The following is a 16,526-nucleotide window of genomic DNA, read 5'->3' on the forward strand; positions in this document are numbered from 1 at the left end:
TGCTCAGGTGTCAAGTTGATGTTTCAAAAGTTATTCTGATCTTTTATGTATGAACTTTTGTCACAATTTTTGTAACACTGATGTATTTGTTATTTCAATTCTTTTGTAAAGCCCCTATTACTACAAATATTATCTGTATTGTTATGTTCTTTTATAATGTATTTTGTACCTTTGTTATTGTATTCCTATGTTATGAAATTTATAATTGTATAGACACCAGTTCTTCAAATTAAGTTACATTTCACTGCACACGTTTCTGTTGGTCATAGTGTATGGACAATATGTGAGAAGTAGGGACTGATAGTGTTTGCACGTGTGTTAATAATTCAGTAAGGGACTGGATAACAGCATTGCTGGTTGTAAGGACATTTCAAAAACAATTTTTGTGCGTGCACAAGTGGTGGTTATGGACTTGCTATATTATCCGCAAGACTCTTCAATGGTGATTGTGCGCCTGCACAGTCAAACAGATGGCTGCTGGCCATCTCTACAAGGACTACAGTGGGTTTAGACCTTTGATGACCCACCAATACCATTATTTCTACAAGGACTGCAGTGGGTCTGCACCTCTGGTGGCCCACCAATAGTAATCTCTACCAGGACTACAGTGGGTATGCTCTGTGATGACCTACCGACCAATAGTCTTCAACTTTGACTTACTCTGCTGTGGGTTTGCTCTGTTGTGGCCCATTACCTGTCTGCATGTCAAGAGTCAGCACTGTCTTTCTGTTGGAAGGACAACACTACTTCTTCAAGACTGCTTAGAAATCCACTACTTCCAAGCGCAATTTCTTTTATTGCTCAGACTTTGAGAAAAACACTGCAATTTTACTGTAATGAACGATCAGGACTGTCTTTATGGACTGTGAGAAAATTTTAGCTTTTGACCAACATTGTATCAATATGTGTGTGCATTTGATATCTTTCTTATTGTAATTATGAAAAAAATTTTCAAATCTGTATTGGCCACTGCCCAAAACAATTTGTAAAATTTTTTGTGGGGAGCATGGGGACTATGTAAGTAGGCTGTTTAGGTTTTCTTATTGGTAACGCCACATAGCGCTCTGTATGAAATATCACTGGCTGTGCTGTGCGCAGTCTGTGGCTAGTTTGCATTGTTGTCTGCCATTGTAGTGTTGGGCAGCGGCAGCTGGATGCTAACAGCACGTAGCGTTGCGCAGTTGGAGGTGAGCCGCCAGCAGCGGTGGACGTGGGGAGAGAGATGGTGGAGTTTTGAAATTTGTAAGAATTGATGTCATGAACTGATATATATATTTTGACTATTAAGGTGAATACATTGTTTGTTCTGTATTAAAATCTTTCATTTGCTAACTATGCCTATCAGTAGTTAGTGCCTTCAGTAGTTTGAATCTTTTATTTAGCTGGCAGTAGTGGCGCTCGCTGTATTGCAGTAGTTCGAGTAACGAAGATTTTTGTGAGGTAAGTGAATTGTGAAACGTATAGGTTAATGTTAGTCAGGGCCATTCTTTTATAGGGATTATTGAAAGTCAGATTGCATTGAGTTAAAAATATTGTGTGTCAGTTTAAGCACAGTCTTGTATAATTGTTCTAAGGGGACGTTTCACCTGGAATAAAAAAGAATCATATAACGTTACGGAAAAGTTCGAGACAGCTCGCCTATTGCTCATTTTAATTTACATTTCGCTTTGAGCACTTCTTCGTAGCACTCCAGTAACACGAACACAGCACGTGATCGGTGTTTTGGGACGAACTGTGTATTGTTCACTGTCCACTTACCACACCGAAACATGTGTTAATCCGCAATCGCCATCAGTCCTGGAGGAAGATAGTTGTCGAAATACGACTGTGATGCAGATACCAATAATAAAATGACTTCCTGTATCCCCATAGATCAGGCACTGATTGTCCGCCCCAGTGGAATTGATTCATTCACAAAATTCAAATGGTCCAAATGGTTCTGAGCACTATGGGACTTAACATCGAAGGTCATCAGTGCCCTAGAACTAGAAGCGGCATTGTTATTTAATACGTAGATTGAGCAAGCAGTAAAGGAAGGAAAAGAAAAATCTGGAGAAGTAATTAAAATTCTGGGGGAAGAACAAAAAAAAAAAGAAAGAAAAATCTTTGAGGTTTGCCGATGACATTGTAGTTCTATCAGAGACAGCAGGGACTTGGAAGTGCAGTTATGCGGAATAGACAGTATTTTGAAAGGAAGCTGTCAAAGGGACATTAACTGAAGCAAAAATAGTTTAGAAGAATGCCGTAGAATCAAATCAGGCGGTAAGAGCAAATTAGATTAGGAAACGAGAAACTGAATGTAGTAGAACTGCTATTTGAGAAGAAAAGTAACTGATGGAGGCCGAATAAGAGATAATATCAGTCCATCCGGCAATCACAAGAAAAGCGTTTCTATAGAAGAGAAATTTTTTAACATCGAATGTACATTTAAGGATTAGGAAGCCTTTTCTGACGGCATCTGTCTGAAGTGTAGCTTTACACTGAAGTGAAACGTGTACGATAAGCAGTTCAGACACAAAGAGAGTACAAGCTTTTGAAATGTGATACTGCAGTGGAATGCTGATTAGATGGATATATCACATAATTAATGAGAAGATGATGAATATAATAAGGGAGAAAAGAAATTTGTGGCATAACTTAACTAAACGAAAGGATCAGTTGATTTGACGTTTTCTGAGACATCAAGGAATCGTTAGTTTCGTATTTGAGGAAAGTGTGAGGGTAAAAGTAGCAGAGGGATATCGAGAGACTTAGAAGCACACAACACGCAGGAGGAAAAAAAAAGTTGTCAGAACGACAGTTTAAAAATTAGGACTCCAGCGCCGAACGACTAAGAGAACAGGTGTGAAGCGTACTGGGAATAGAAAAAAGAGGATGGCAAATTTAATTTGTCGCTTAAAAAGTGTCGAAAGAACATTAAACAACAGATGAGAAAATAGCATGGTGACTACCAGAATAATTTTGAAATAAGTAATTATGAAACTCGGAACCCAAGACCCAGCAGGAAGATGAGTGCGTTGACGCACCGTACTAAGAAAGGAATGAAACTAGGAACTTGGAATATAAGAACACTAATAAAATCAGAAAAATTAGAAGAACTCCAAATTAATGTAAAAAATAGTGGCACTGAACTCTTACGACTCTGTAAAACAAATGGTAACGATGAGAAAACTTAAATGGTGGTTCTGCGAAGTTAGTGATTAGCAGAAGAGAAGAATAAGACAAAAACGAGACAAAACCTTGGAGCATTATTATCTGGATACCCATCACGTAAATGAAAGAGTAATTATGATTAGAATTGCACTACACTCGCAACCTAACGATTATACAGGTCTATTTTGCAGCTGCTGCACACATTTAATAACATATTTAGAAAATGTATGAAAATATGGAAGAGTTAATCAAAGTAACGAATTACAAAAGATAATACAATCCCATTGAGAGATTACAGTTTTACACTAGGGAGGTGACATTGAAAGAAGAACAAGAGGGAGATTTGTATTGGCCATCTCTAATAACGAAAGGGAGCGCCTACTCGAATTCTGCAAGAAACATGACATGATATGAAACGCCACCATCAAAGTGCATAAAACTAAGAGATACACATAGAAATCTCCAGGTGATACAAATAGGTGCAAAATTGATTTTGTATTAGAAAAGAGAAGGTACAGAAATCAAATAAAGCCTAGCTACAACAATTCCGGGTTAGACGTAGACATTGCCTTCTGGCATTCTTGTTATTGTTGTTGTGGTCTTGAGTCCAAAGACTGGTTTGGTGCAGCTCTCCATGCTCTGTTCTGTGGAAGTCTCCTCTTATTCGAATAACTACTGTATTCATTTCTTCCTCTCTCCTCATACAACTTATACTCTCTCTCCTCCCTCCTCCTCCCCCCCACCCCCTACGACCCTCTTCCCGCCTCCCCTCACACACAAATTGAAGTCAGTCCAACACTAGTTTGACACTTAAATGTATATTCATTGTAAACAAATATTTCTTCTTCAGAAATACTTTTCTTGCCATTGCCAGCCCACGTTTTATATACTATCTGCTTCAGCCATCATCAGTTATTTTTCTGCCCAAATATCAAAACTCTTAATTAGTTTTAGCGTCTCCTTTCCTAATCTAACGTCATTAGCATAATCTGATTTAATTCAACTACCCTTCATTGTCCTTGTTTTGCTTTTGTTGAAATTCACCTTACACATTCCTTTCAAGACAGTGACCATTCCGTTCAACTACTTTTTCCAAGTCCTTTGCTGTCTTTGAACAACCTCAGAGTTTCTATTTCTTCTCCCTGGACTTTAATCCCTCTTCAGAATATTCTTTGGTTTCCTTTACTGCTTGTTCAGGGTACAGATTGAATAACATCGGTGACAGGCTACATCCCTCACTCCCTTGTCAACCACAGCTTTCTTTTCTTGACCCTCGACTTTAATAACTGCCGTCTGGTTTCTGTACAAGTTGTAAATAGCCTTTTCTCCCTCTGTTTTACCCATGGTACCTTCAGAATTTCAAAGAGAGTGTTCCAGTCAACGTTGTCAAAACCTCTCTCTAAATCTGCAAATGCTATAAACGTAGGTTTGCCTTTCCCCAGCTTAGTAGGGTCAGTTTTGCTTCACGTGTACGTACATTCTCTGGAATCCAAGCTGATCTTTCCTGAAGTCGGCTTCTACCAGGTTTTCCATTCTTCTGTAAGGAATTCGTATTACTGTTTTGCAACTATGACTTACTAAACCAACAGTTCGATAATATTCACACCTGTCAGCACCTGCTTTCTTTGGAATATGCTTTATTATATTCTTCTTGAAATCTGAGGTTATTTCGCCTCTCTCACTCATTTTTCACACCAGATGGAAGAGTTTTTTCATGACCGGCCCTCCCAACGCTATCATTAGTTCTGACAGAATGTCGTCTGCTCCCGTGGCCTTGTTTCAGTATCTTTCAGTGCTCTGTCAAATTCTTCTCGCAGTGTCATATCTCCCATGTCGTATTCATCTACGTCTTGTTTCATTTGAATAATACTGCCTTCAAGTTCATCTTCACTTTATAGGCATTATATATTCCTCCCACCTTTCACATTTTCCTTCTTTTTAGCAGTCTAACAAGGCGTAATGTAACATTTAAAAAGAAAAAAAAACAGGAAATCATTGTAAATATGTGAAACGTGGATACAAAAATAACGAATCGGCAATAAGAAGGGAATACGCAACAAGAACCAACGTTCTAACCAGTATGTCTACCTCTGTTTGACTACTCCACAATTTACACCTATGTATCTAGCAGATGGTTCATCGAACCACCCTTAGGATATTTCTCTACCGTTCCACTCTCTAATAGCGGATGGAAAAAATGACCACTGAAATATTTCCGTAGGACCTCTGATTTCTCTTAATTTACTATGATGATCACCTCTCCCTATATAGGCTGGCGACAGTGAAATATTTTCGCATTCAGAGGCGAAAGTTGGGGATTGAAATTTCGTGAAAAATTCTTACCCCCAAGAAAAACCTTCGTTTTAACGATAGTCACTCCAACTCGCTTATCACATCCTCGACACTCTTTCCCCTATTTCGCGATACTGCAAACGAACTACCCTTCTTTGGAATTTTTCTACATCCCCCGTCAATCCTGTTTGGTAAGGACCCCACATCTCATAACAATATTCTAGCGTAGTGTAAGCAGGCTCTTTAGTAGACCTGATGCATTTTCTAAGTGCTCTGCCAATGAAACTGTTTGATCCTTCTGTACGGCGGCATCTGTGTGCAAGTGCCCATTTGAGTTGTTCGTAATTGTAATTTCTAGATATTTACCCTTGAATTGACAGCCTTTAAATTGCGGATTTCTTTTAGTAACCCCATGTGGATGACCTCACGCTTTTCTCTATTCAGAGTCAACTGCCAATTTTTGTATCACACAGTTATCGTATCTTGTACTTGCACGTGTCTTGCACTTGGTTTTCTTCTTCTATGACTTTACCAAAAGGTAAATGACAGCATCCACTGCAAATAATCGAAGAGGGCTGCTCAGATAGTCTCGTAAACCGTTTATACAAATTAGGTGCAACCGAGTGGGACGCCAGGTTTCACATCTGTTTTACTCGATGACTTTTCGACGATTACAAGTAAACTTTCTGACAGTAAATTACGGATCCAGTTCCAAAACTGAAAAGACACCTAAAGATCATGGAATAAAGTGAAACAAACTGTAACACCAATGACAGACAATGCAATGAACTTGATTGAAGAAAAAAATACATACAGAAAAATATAGACAGTCCTAATTTAAGAAAGAAATAGTCGTAAAGACCATCATTGCATAAAAATGCTGAGATATGTCAGTAAAAGGGGATGGAAAGTATATGTAGCAATGTAAAATTGACATTAAAATCGAATGAGTGATAAGTAATGAAGAAAAATTGACAAATTATAATTCTAGACCAGGATCGGATCAACTGTGGTAAACAATAAACAAGGAATCGTATTATTAAATACCTAGAAGGCTGCCAACAAATGAAAGGAATACTGTCAACAACTTAACCAGGATAACGGTATCGCCATGGAAGAGGAATACGTTGAAGACAGAGAATAAGTACAAATTGATAATGTAGGGAATTCAATTATGAAAATGGAATTTGAGCAATAATGAAGAAACTGAGACCAAAGAAAGCTTCAGGTTCCAATGAGAGGGCAGCTGAGATCAAGTGGAATTATGTATAAAAAAAGGAATGACGATATTTTCGAAATTGTAAACGGTTTTTATAAAACTTTCAGATAATTGTACGAAAAGCAACACAATATTCAGTCCTAAACATGGGATACAATAGTCTGCTCAAATTACAGAATTATAAACCTAATGTCAATAGCAAACCTAAATCGTTAACAAATGTAGAACAGTATGCAAAAGAAGACTAGTTGTTGAAGCAACTAAGTTTGGTCTGAACCAAAAATAGGGACTAAAGGAGCGATAGTAGCATTCAGTAGCTTTCTAGAGAGGAGGTAGGAATTACATTGGGGTACTTATATTGCCTCTGTTTGTCTACAAAAGGCATTTTACAGAACAGAGGTCGAGTCGGCCTGGATATCAACTGCGCGTAAAGTTGGCAATGTCACCGTCAAACGGAAGTATGTTAACACAAATGGAACGTCAACAGAAATACAAATTTGCATAGCCCAGTACTGAAGAGTGAAAGGTAATGGAAAACAATGTTATTCATTTGCTGAAGAAATTATATACCTACTGTCACACAAAACAATATTTAGAAAGTAATTCGTTCAGCCTCTGTATCGCTTCCATCATATTTTGTTTTCTTTCTAAGTACCAAATAACGTCAAATACAACTGTGTGTTTTGATTCATTAGAGCTAACTTACTAACTGTAAAAAATGTTTTTTAAGTGAAAGTGTTTCATTTGTTCTTATCTGTTCACAGTGCAGGCTTTTGCTTTGACTATGTATTGTAAAACCTAAAGTAAGTAGGTTACAGTACGCTTGTTCGCCCAATGCTTGAATACTGCTCAGCAGTGTGGGATCCGCACCAGGTAGGGTTGATAGAAGAGATAGAGAAGATCCAACGGAGAGCAGCGCGCTTCGTTACAGGATCATTTAGTAATTGCGAAAGCGTTACGGAGATGATAGATAAACTCCAGTGGAAGACTCTGCAGGAGAGACGCTCAGTAGCTCGGTACGGGCTTTTGTTAAAGTTTCGAGAACATACCTTCACCGAAGAGTCAAGCAGTATATTGCTCCCTCCTACGTATATCTCGCGAAGAGACCATGAGGATAAAATCAGAGAGATTAGAGCCCACACAGAAGCATACCGACAATCCTTCTTTCCACGTACAATACGAGACTGGAATAGAAGGGAGAACCGATAGAGGTACTCAGGGTACCCTCCGCCACACACCGTCAGGTGGCTTGCGGAGTACGGATGTAGATGTAGATGTAGAAGATAAGCCAGTGAAGTAGAATACCAATGGAATTGTAGAAATACAGTGGGAAAGAATTACATAATAGGTTAGTTCCAATTATTAATGGTATATGGACACAGGAAAAGGTTTCTGATGTCTAAACAACTGCAGTCATGTTACCTATGAATAAAAATGAGTGATAAGTATGCGCAAAAGTACCAACCAAATGAAGTAAAATGCATGCAACAGTTCTGAAAAGAAAATTATAAAAATTGTGGACTGGAAGTTTGGAAAACAAGGGTAACGATTTAGAAAGGGACTTTCACGCATAGATACTATAAACAGTTAGTAGAGAACATAACGTCACTTGCCTCTACATACACTGGTTTTAGATGTTGAAAAGGCTCAATATTGCGTCGAAAGACATACGTTCTGGAACATATCAGAAAATTATTAAAATCCAAATAACACAATAAAAGAGTTTGTTTAGGCATTCAGTTATTGGAATTAAGTGAGACTACAGAAAATATGGAGATACTACAGAAATTATTGAAGGACTTAGACAAACAGGTGCTACATTACTGCTATTGTTTATTACTCATGTGGACCAAATAAAAAAAGAAAGAAATCAACATATTGTGTTTCTCTTTTTAAATCCTCAGTTCTGTGAATATTATTATATGCAGACAAATGGACAGTTATAGCTAAAACTGAAAATGATTTACAAAGATATGTGTACAACTTCAGAACATTCATACATAGTCTTATTGAAAAAAGACTGTTAAGATTGAAAACTTCAGTCAATAAGAAAATAGTATCCATATCTAGCAGTTTGCAAACAGAACTGTTGTAGGGAAGAACAATATTATGAGCAGGAAAGTTGCTACTCACCATATAGCGGAGACGCTGAGTTGCAGATATGCACACAAAAAGACTCGCACAATTATAGCATTCGGCAATTAAGTCATTCGTCAACAATAGACACACATGTGCACATGCGCACACATTCACGCAAACGCAACTCACACACATAGCTGCAGTCTCAGGCAACTAAATCCACCTGCGAGCGGCAGCCCCAGTGCATGATAAGAGTGGCGACTGGATGGGGGTAAGTAAGGAGGAGGCTGCAATTGGGGAGGGGGGGGGGGGCGGAGGGATAGTATGGTCAGGGTGGCAGGCAGTGAAGTGCTGAAGGCTAGATGGAGGGCAGGGGACAGATGGTGAGGGGTGCAGGAGGAAGTAGCGAAAAAAGAGAGAAATAAAAAAAACTGGGTGTGGTGGTGGAATGACGGCTGTGTAGTGCTGGAATGGGAACAGGGAAGAGGCTAGATGGCTGAGGACAGACACTAACGAAGGTTGAGGCCAGGAGGGTCACGGAAATGTAGGATATACGAGGGGCGTTTGAAAAGTCCGTGCAAAAATAAAAACTACTTGTGTGTTGGGGATAAACCTTTTTTATTTTTCGACATATTCTCCTTTTACACTTATAAACTTCGTCTAACGCTGTTCTAATTTGTTGATCCCTTCCGAATAACAGGAACTGTCCAAGTCTGCAAAATAGCGATAAGTTGCTGCAATCACCTCCTCATTTGAATAAAACCTTTGTCCCGCCAGCCATTTCTTCAAATTGGGGAACAAATAGTAGTCCAAGGGAGCGAAGTCAGGACAATGGGAGGGATGTGAAACTATTTGGAATCCTATTTCCATTAATTATGCGACCACAACTGCTGAGGCATGTGCTGGTGCATTGTCGTGATGGATAAGGACATTTTTGTGGTCCAGTCGCCGGCGATTTTCTTTCAGCTCGGTTTTCAAGGGGTCCAATAACGATGAATAATATGCAACTGTAACAGTTTTAGCCTTTGGCAGATTGTAGATGAAGATTATCCCTTGTGAATCCCAAAAGAAACTCGTCCTAACCTTTCCGGCCCAAGGAATGGCCTTCGCCTTTTTTGGTGCAGATTCTTACTTGGTAACCCATTGTTTAGATTGTTGTTTGATCTCAGGAATAAAGTAATATATCCATGTTTGATCCACAATGACGTAACGACGCTTAAAGTCCTGCTGATTCTTCCTGAACATCTGCAAACCATCCTTGCTACACATCACATGATTCCGTTTTTGGTCAAGCGTGAGCAATCGCGGAACCTATCTTGCGGATAGCTTTCTCATGTCGAAATGTTTGTGCAAAATATTATGGATCGGTTCATTCGAGATGCCCACAGCACTAGCAATCTCACGCACCTTAACTCTTCCGTCATCCATCACCATATCATGGATTTTATCAATGATTTCTGGAGTCGTAACCTCCACAGGGCGTCCAGGACGTTCAGCATCACTTGTGTCCATATGGCACTCCGAAAATTTCGAAACCACTTATAAACTGTTCTAATCGAAGGTCCAGAGTCGTCTTAATGTTTATCAAGCTTCACTTTAGTCTACTGAGGCGTTTTGCCTTTCATAAAATAATGTTTAATCACCACAAAAAATTCTTTTTCTTCCATTTTTTGACGATCACTCGTCTTCCTTGATTCACACGAATGCCAGACACAAAGAAATTAACCAATATGGCTGAAACTTGGTGTGCGTTCTTTCCAAAGATACTACTAACTAAACATAACCTCGATATGCACCAGTGGTGCCATCTCTCCGACTTTGCACGAACTTTTCAAACGCCCCTCGTCTTGCAGGGGAATTTCCCATCTGTGCAATTCAGAAAAGTTGGTGTTGGTGGGAAGGATCCATATGGCATAGGCTGTGAAGCAGTCATTGAAATGAAGGATATCATGTTTGGTAACATGTTCAGCAACAGTGTGGTCCACTTGCTTCTTGGCCACAATTTGTCAGTGGCCATTCATGTGGACAGACAGCTTCTTGGTTGTCATGCCTACATATAATACAGCACAGTGGTTGCAGCGTAGCTTGTAGACCACATGATTGGTTTCACACGTAGCCCTGCCTTTGATGGGGTAGGTAATGTTAGTGACCAGGCTGGAGTTGGTGGTGGTGGGAGGATGTAAGGGACAGGTCTTACTTCTAGGTCTCTATTAAAGGGGTGTGAGCCATGAGGTAAGAGCCTGGATGCAGGGGATGTGTAAGGATGGACGAGTATATTGTGTAGGTTCGGTGGACGGCAGAATACCACTGTGGGAGGTCAAAATGGTAAAATGTGTGTGTAATCTATTGGGACTTAACTGCTAAGTCATCAGTCGCTAAGCTTACTCACAACTTAACCTAAATTATTCTAAGGACAAACACACACACCCATGCCCGAGGGAGGACTCGAACCTCCACTGGGAGCAGCCACACAGACTGTGAGAGGGGTGGGAAGGGCACGACGAGAGGTAATCGAAACCCTGGCAGAGAATGTAATCCAGTTGCTCCAGTTCTGGTTGGTACAGAGTTAAGAGGGGAATGCTCCTCTGTGGCTGGATGGTGGGACTTTGAGAGATGGTGGGGGACTGGAAAGATAAGGCACGAGAGATTTGTTTTATGTACATAGTTAGTAGGATAATTACAGTCAGTGAAGACTTCAGTGAGACCCTCAGTATATTTCGAGAGGGACTGTTTGTCACTGCAGATGTGACCACCATGGGTGACTAGGCTGTACAGAAAGGACTTATTGGTGTGGAATGGGTGGCAGCTGTCGAAGTGGAGGCATTGCTGATGATTAGTAGGTTTGATATGGACATATGTACCGATGTAGCCATTTTTGAGGTGCAGGTCAACACCTAGGAAGGTGGATTGTTGGATTGAGTAGGACCAGGTGAAGCAAATGGGGGAGAGGTTGATGAGGTTCTGGAGGAATGTGGATAGGATGTCCTCACCTTCGATACAGATAGTAAAGATGTCATCAATGAATCTGAAGCAGGTGAAGGGTTTAGGATTCTGGGGTTTTAGGAAGGATTCCTCTAGATTGCCCATGAATAGGTTGGCATAGGATGGTGCATGTCGGTGTCCATAGCCATAACCTGGATTTGTTTGTAGGTAATGCCTTCAAAGGAGAAGTAATTGGGGGTGAGAAAATAGTTGGTTATGGCCACTAGGACAGAAGTTGTTGGTTTGGAATCTGTAGGGCATTGGGAAAGGTAGTGTTGAATAGCGGTAAGGCCATGGGCATTAGGAATGTCAGTGTACAGGGAGGTGCATCAATAGCGACGTGCAGGACACTGTGTGGTAAAGAGACAGGAACTGTGGAGAGTCGGTGGAGGAAATGATTGGTATCTTTTATATAGGAGGGTAGGTTCCATGTAATAGGTTGAAGGTGTTGGTCTATGAGAGGAGACAATCTCTCAGTGGGGGCATAGTAACTGGCCACAATGGGGTGTCCTCGGTGGTTAGGTTCTGGGATGGGCCTAAGGATTTGAGTAGTGACTGGAGATACTGCTGGATGACTGGAATGGGGCGTTGTGGCAATGTTTGTAGGTGAAAGTATCTGAAGTCCCTCCGCCAGGTAATCCTTGCAGTACAAAACAACAGTGGTGGAGCCTTTGTTCACAGGTGGGATTATGAGGTCAGGATCAGTTTTTAGACGGTCGACTGCAGTTATTTCTGTGGATGTTGCATGTTGAGGGATTTGGACAGTGAAGTCGAGGCAAGTTTCGAGATTAAGAATTTCTGGGAAGTTAACAGGGGGTAGTCTGGGGGCAGATGAGGAGGATCGCAGTTGGATGGAAGAGTGAACTGAGTTAGGCAATGTAGGACTGGTGTCGAAAAGGTGTTTCCAGTGGAGGGACCGGGAGAAGGATAGCAGGTCTGTAACAGGTGCTGCATGATTGAATTTGGGGGTGGGGCAAAAGGTGAGGCCTTTGGAAAGGACTGATATTTCTGTGGGGCTAAGGCTTCTGGAGGAAAGGTTCATGACTTTGTTGTGGGTCTGTTTAGGTTCTAGATTCTGTGTGGCCATGCGAGGGAGTTTTGAAGGGTGGGATAAGTGTAGTAGGTCTGCAAGGCAGGGTTTGTCATCTATGAGGGGACGTATGGGAGGTTTAGACGTTGTTGTAGAGGTGGTGGACAGTGGTACTCCAAGGTGGGAGCAGGAAGTGAGCAGAATGGAGAGCTTTTTGAGGGGGCGTTGTGCATGTTGCTCAAGTTCCCACAGGGCAAGAGTTTCAATGTGTGTTGTGGGTTCCAGGAATTTGGGATTGAATAGCATTAGAATTTTGCAGATGGGGAGAAGGTACTGCAAGGAGGTTTGGACTCTGTTGATATGGTTTTGCAGGACTATGTTGGTGAGGGCTAAGGATTGGCAGAATCTGAACAGGTGGAGGTCAATGTGGAAGGAGGAATGGCAGCCAGAGTTGTGCACTTTAATGGTAAGGTCATTATGGGGGATTCCATGAGCCAGGCAACAACGCAGCAACAGTATGTGGGACTGGGGTATGGCTAGGGATAAGGAAACTTTGCTGTATTGACACAGATGGAAGGAGCAAGGATTCGTGGCGGTGGAAAAATGCGAAAAAGTACTTAAATAAAGTAGTATTACGTCCAAAAAATTTCGCAAAAATACACCCAAAATGAAAATTAACGAAAAGGATGAAATAGATACAAAAGTGTGTAACGCTGGAAATGAATATCCTCCTATTTCCATCTATTGTACTATAATTTTTTCCCTTGCTTTGTTACCTCAAGATACGACATTTCTGTGTCTTTATATATTGTAATTGTTTTACTATTTGTTTGTATATATTTATTCATTTTTGTTGATGTATAATTGGTTGTTTTGTAAATATTATTTGCATTTTTACGCTGCGTCTTGTCTAGGGAAAACTATGCTATCGAACGAATACATCGATAGGTCGTGTGGAGAACCAAAGTGTTTAGGATCTTTGGTAGTGTTAACTCTGCAGTATGGAGCGCGGGCAAAGCAGAGAGAGTCTGGCTGGAGTAGTGCAGTGGAGCAGGTGTGTTGTGTGACGCTCCCGCGAGTTGCCGCGCTTTCGGGGTTTGGCAGCATGTAATTGCGCTCGACTTGCTATGATAGTTTCTGACACGGTGTCGCGGACGAAACGCATTAGCTGGCGCACATGAAGAGCCCGTTTCGCCTGGAGACCGTGTCGAGAAGAAGGCGCGCCAACATCCAGCTTCTGCAACAGTGACGGCCAACAATGAGTGACTGTCGCCATCTCCTCGATCGACGGCTTCAAACTTTCAATCAACCAACAAGGAAGACTGGAAGCACGTAAAGTTTTAGAACTATATGGCAGACCTCAGCTTTTAAAATTGTTGCATCACAAAATTACAGCAACTCAGTTGCCACGCTTTTAGTGCTAATTATACACTCCTGGAAATTGAAATAAGAACACCGTGAATTCATTGTCCCAGGTAGGGGAAACTTTCTTGACACATTCCTGGGGTCAGATACATCACATGATACCACTGACAGAACCACAGGCACATAGACACAGGCAACGGAGCATGCACAATGTCGGCACTAGTACAGTGTATATCCACCTTTCGCAGCAATGCAGGCTGCTATTCTCCCATGGAGACGATCGTAGAGATGCTGGATGTAGTCCTGTGGAACGGCTTGCCATGCCACTTCCACCTGGCGCCTCAGTTGGACCAGCGTTCGTGCTGGACGTGCAGACCGCGTGAGACGACCCTTCATCCAGTCCCAAACATGCTCAATGGGGGACAGATCCGGAGATCTTGCTGGCCAGGGTAGTTGACTTACACCTTCTAGAGCACGTTGGGTGGCACGGGATACATGCGGACGTGCATTGTCCTGTTCGAAAAGCAAGTTCCCTTGCCGGTCTAGGAATGGTAGAACGATGGGTTCGATGACGGTTTGGATGTACCGTGCACTATTCAGTGTCCCCTCGACGATCACCAGAGGTGTACAGCCAGTGTAGGAGATCGCTCCCCACACCATGATGCCGGGTGTTGGACCTGTGTGCCTCGGTCGTATGCAGTCCTGATTGTGGCGCTCACCTGCACGGCGCCAAACACGCATACGACCATCATTGGCACCAAGGCAGAAGCGACTCTCATCGCTGAAGACGACACGTCTCCATTCGTCCCTCCATTCACGCCTGTCGCGACACCACTGGAGGCGGGCTGCACGATGTTGGGGCGTGAGCGGAAGACGGCCTAACGGTGTGCGGGACCGTAGCCCAGCTTCATGGAGACGGTTGCGAATGGTCCTCGCCGATACCCCTGGTGCAACAGTGTCCCTAATTTGCTGGGAAGTGGCGGTGCGGTCCCCTACGGCACTGCGTAGGATCCTACAGTCTTGGCGTGCATCCGAGCGTCGCTGCGGTCCGGTCCCAGGTCGACGGGCACGTGCACCTTCCGCCGACCACTGGCGACAACATCGATGTACTGTGGAGACCTCACGCCCCACGTGTTGAGCAATTCGGCGGTACGTCCACCCGGCCTCCCGCATGCCCACTATACGCCCTCGCTCAAAGTCCGTCAACTGCACATACGGTTCACGTCCACGCTGTTGCGGCATGCTACCAGTGTTAAAGACTGCGATGGAGCTCCGTATGCCACGGCAAACTGGCTGACACTGACGGCGGCGGTGCACAAATGCTGCGCAGCTAGCGCCATTCGATGGCCAACACCGCGGTTCCTGGTGTGTCCGCTGTGCCGTGCGTGTGATCATTGCTTGTACAGCCCTCTCGCAGTGTCCGGAGCAAGTATGGTGGGTCTGACACACCGGTGTCAATGTGTTCTTTTTTCCATTTCCAGGAGTGTATGTGCAATAACCTTTCTTTTTCAGTTATTATAGTAGTTGTCCATAGGACTGGCGACCGTAATTTTGCCCAAATCTCAAATATCTAATTAACGCCAACTAATTGTTAACGTGACGACCGCACATTTACTTTCTTTATTAATGCTACCCTTTTCTCGAAATTGATCTCCACCAATTTCATTCACATATTTCCTTTCATTTAGATGTAACCCTTTCCTCCCTCTTTACCGACAGATTGACTTCGGTGACGATTGCTTTTCCCAAATTTCCATTAGGTACCCCCGGTTTAATTTTTCACTGTCATTAAGGTCGATAAGTGAGGGGCAGGTAACAAGTGGAAACAAGATGAAATCAGAGAGTCGACGATAGCGAAAGGCGGAAACTCAATACAATTGGCGAGAAGTCACAAGGATCAAAGTAAAGAATAACTTATAAAAATATATATATTACTGTGGGTAGCAGGTCTGAAGGTGGATAAATCTGAAGATGGGATTCGGCAGATGTGACTGGATGGTGGAATTAGTGGGGGCGAACTGGGGTAGAAAAGTGTGATATATTAAATCTTCACATGTTCAAAGTCAATGCTAGGTTGAAAACCCAAAGGTTATGGGTACGATGTCCGGTCGGTTCTACAATTATTCTGAGTTACTTATAAATTCTTTCACCTCTGAAAATCATTGTTTACGTAAAAAATCCCATTCGTCGGAAGAAGGCAAGGACATGCCACCTCAAATACACTGATCAGTCAGAACATTGTGACCAACGACCTACTATGGATATAAATCCGTCCAGGAGATAACAGCGTCACCTGGCGAGGAGTGATTGGTAGTCAGACAGACGCGCGGTATGAGTGAGTGTGCTCTCCGCCTATAGAGTGGAGAATGTGTGGCAACTATTTGAGTTTGACCGAGTGCAGATTGT

The sequence above is a fragment of the Schistocerca gregaria genome, chromosome 4 (assembly GCF_023897955.1).
Source record: "Schistocerca gregaria isolate iqSchGreg1 chromosome 4, iqSchGreg1.2, whole genome shotgun sequence".
NCBI classification, from domain to species: Eukaryota; Metazoa; Arthropoda; class Insecta; order Orthoptera; family Acrididae; genus Schistocerca; species Schistocerca gregaria.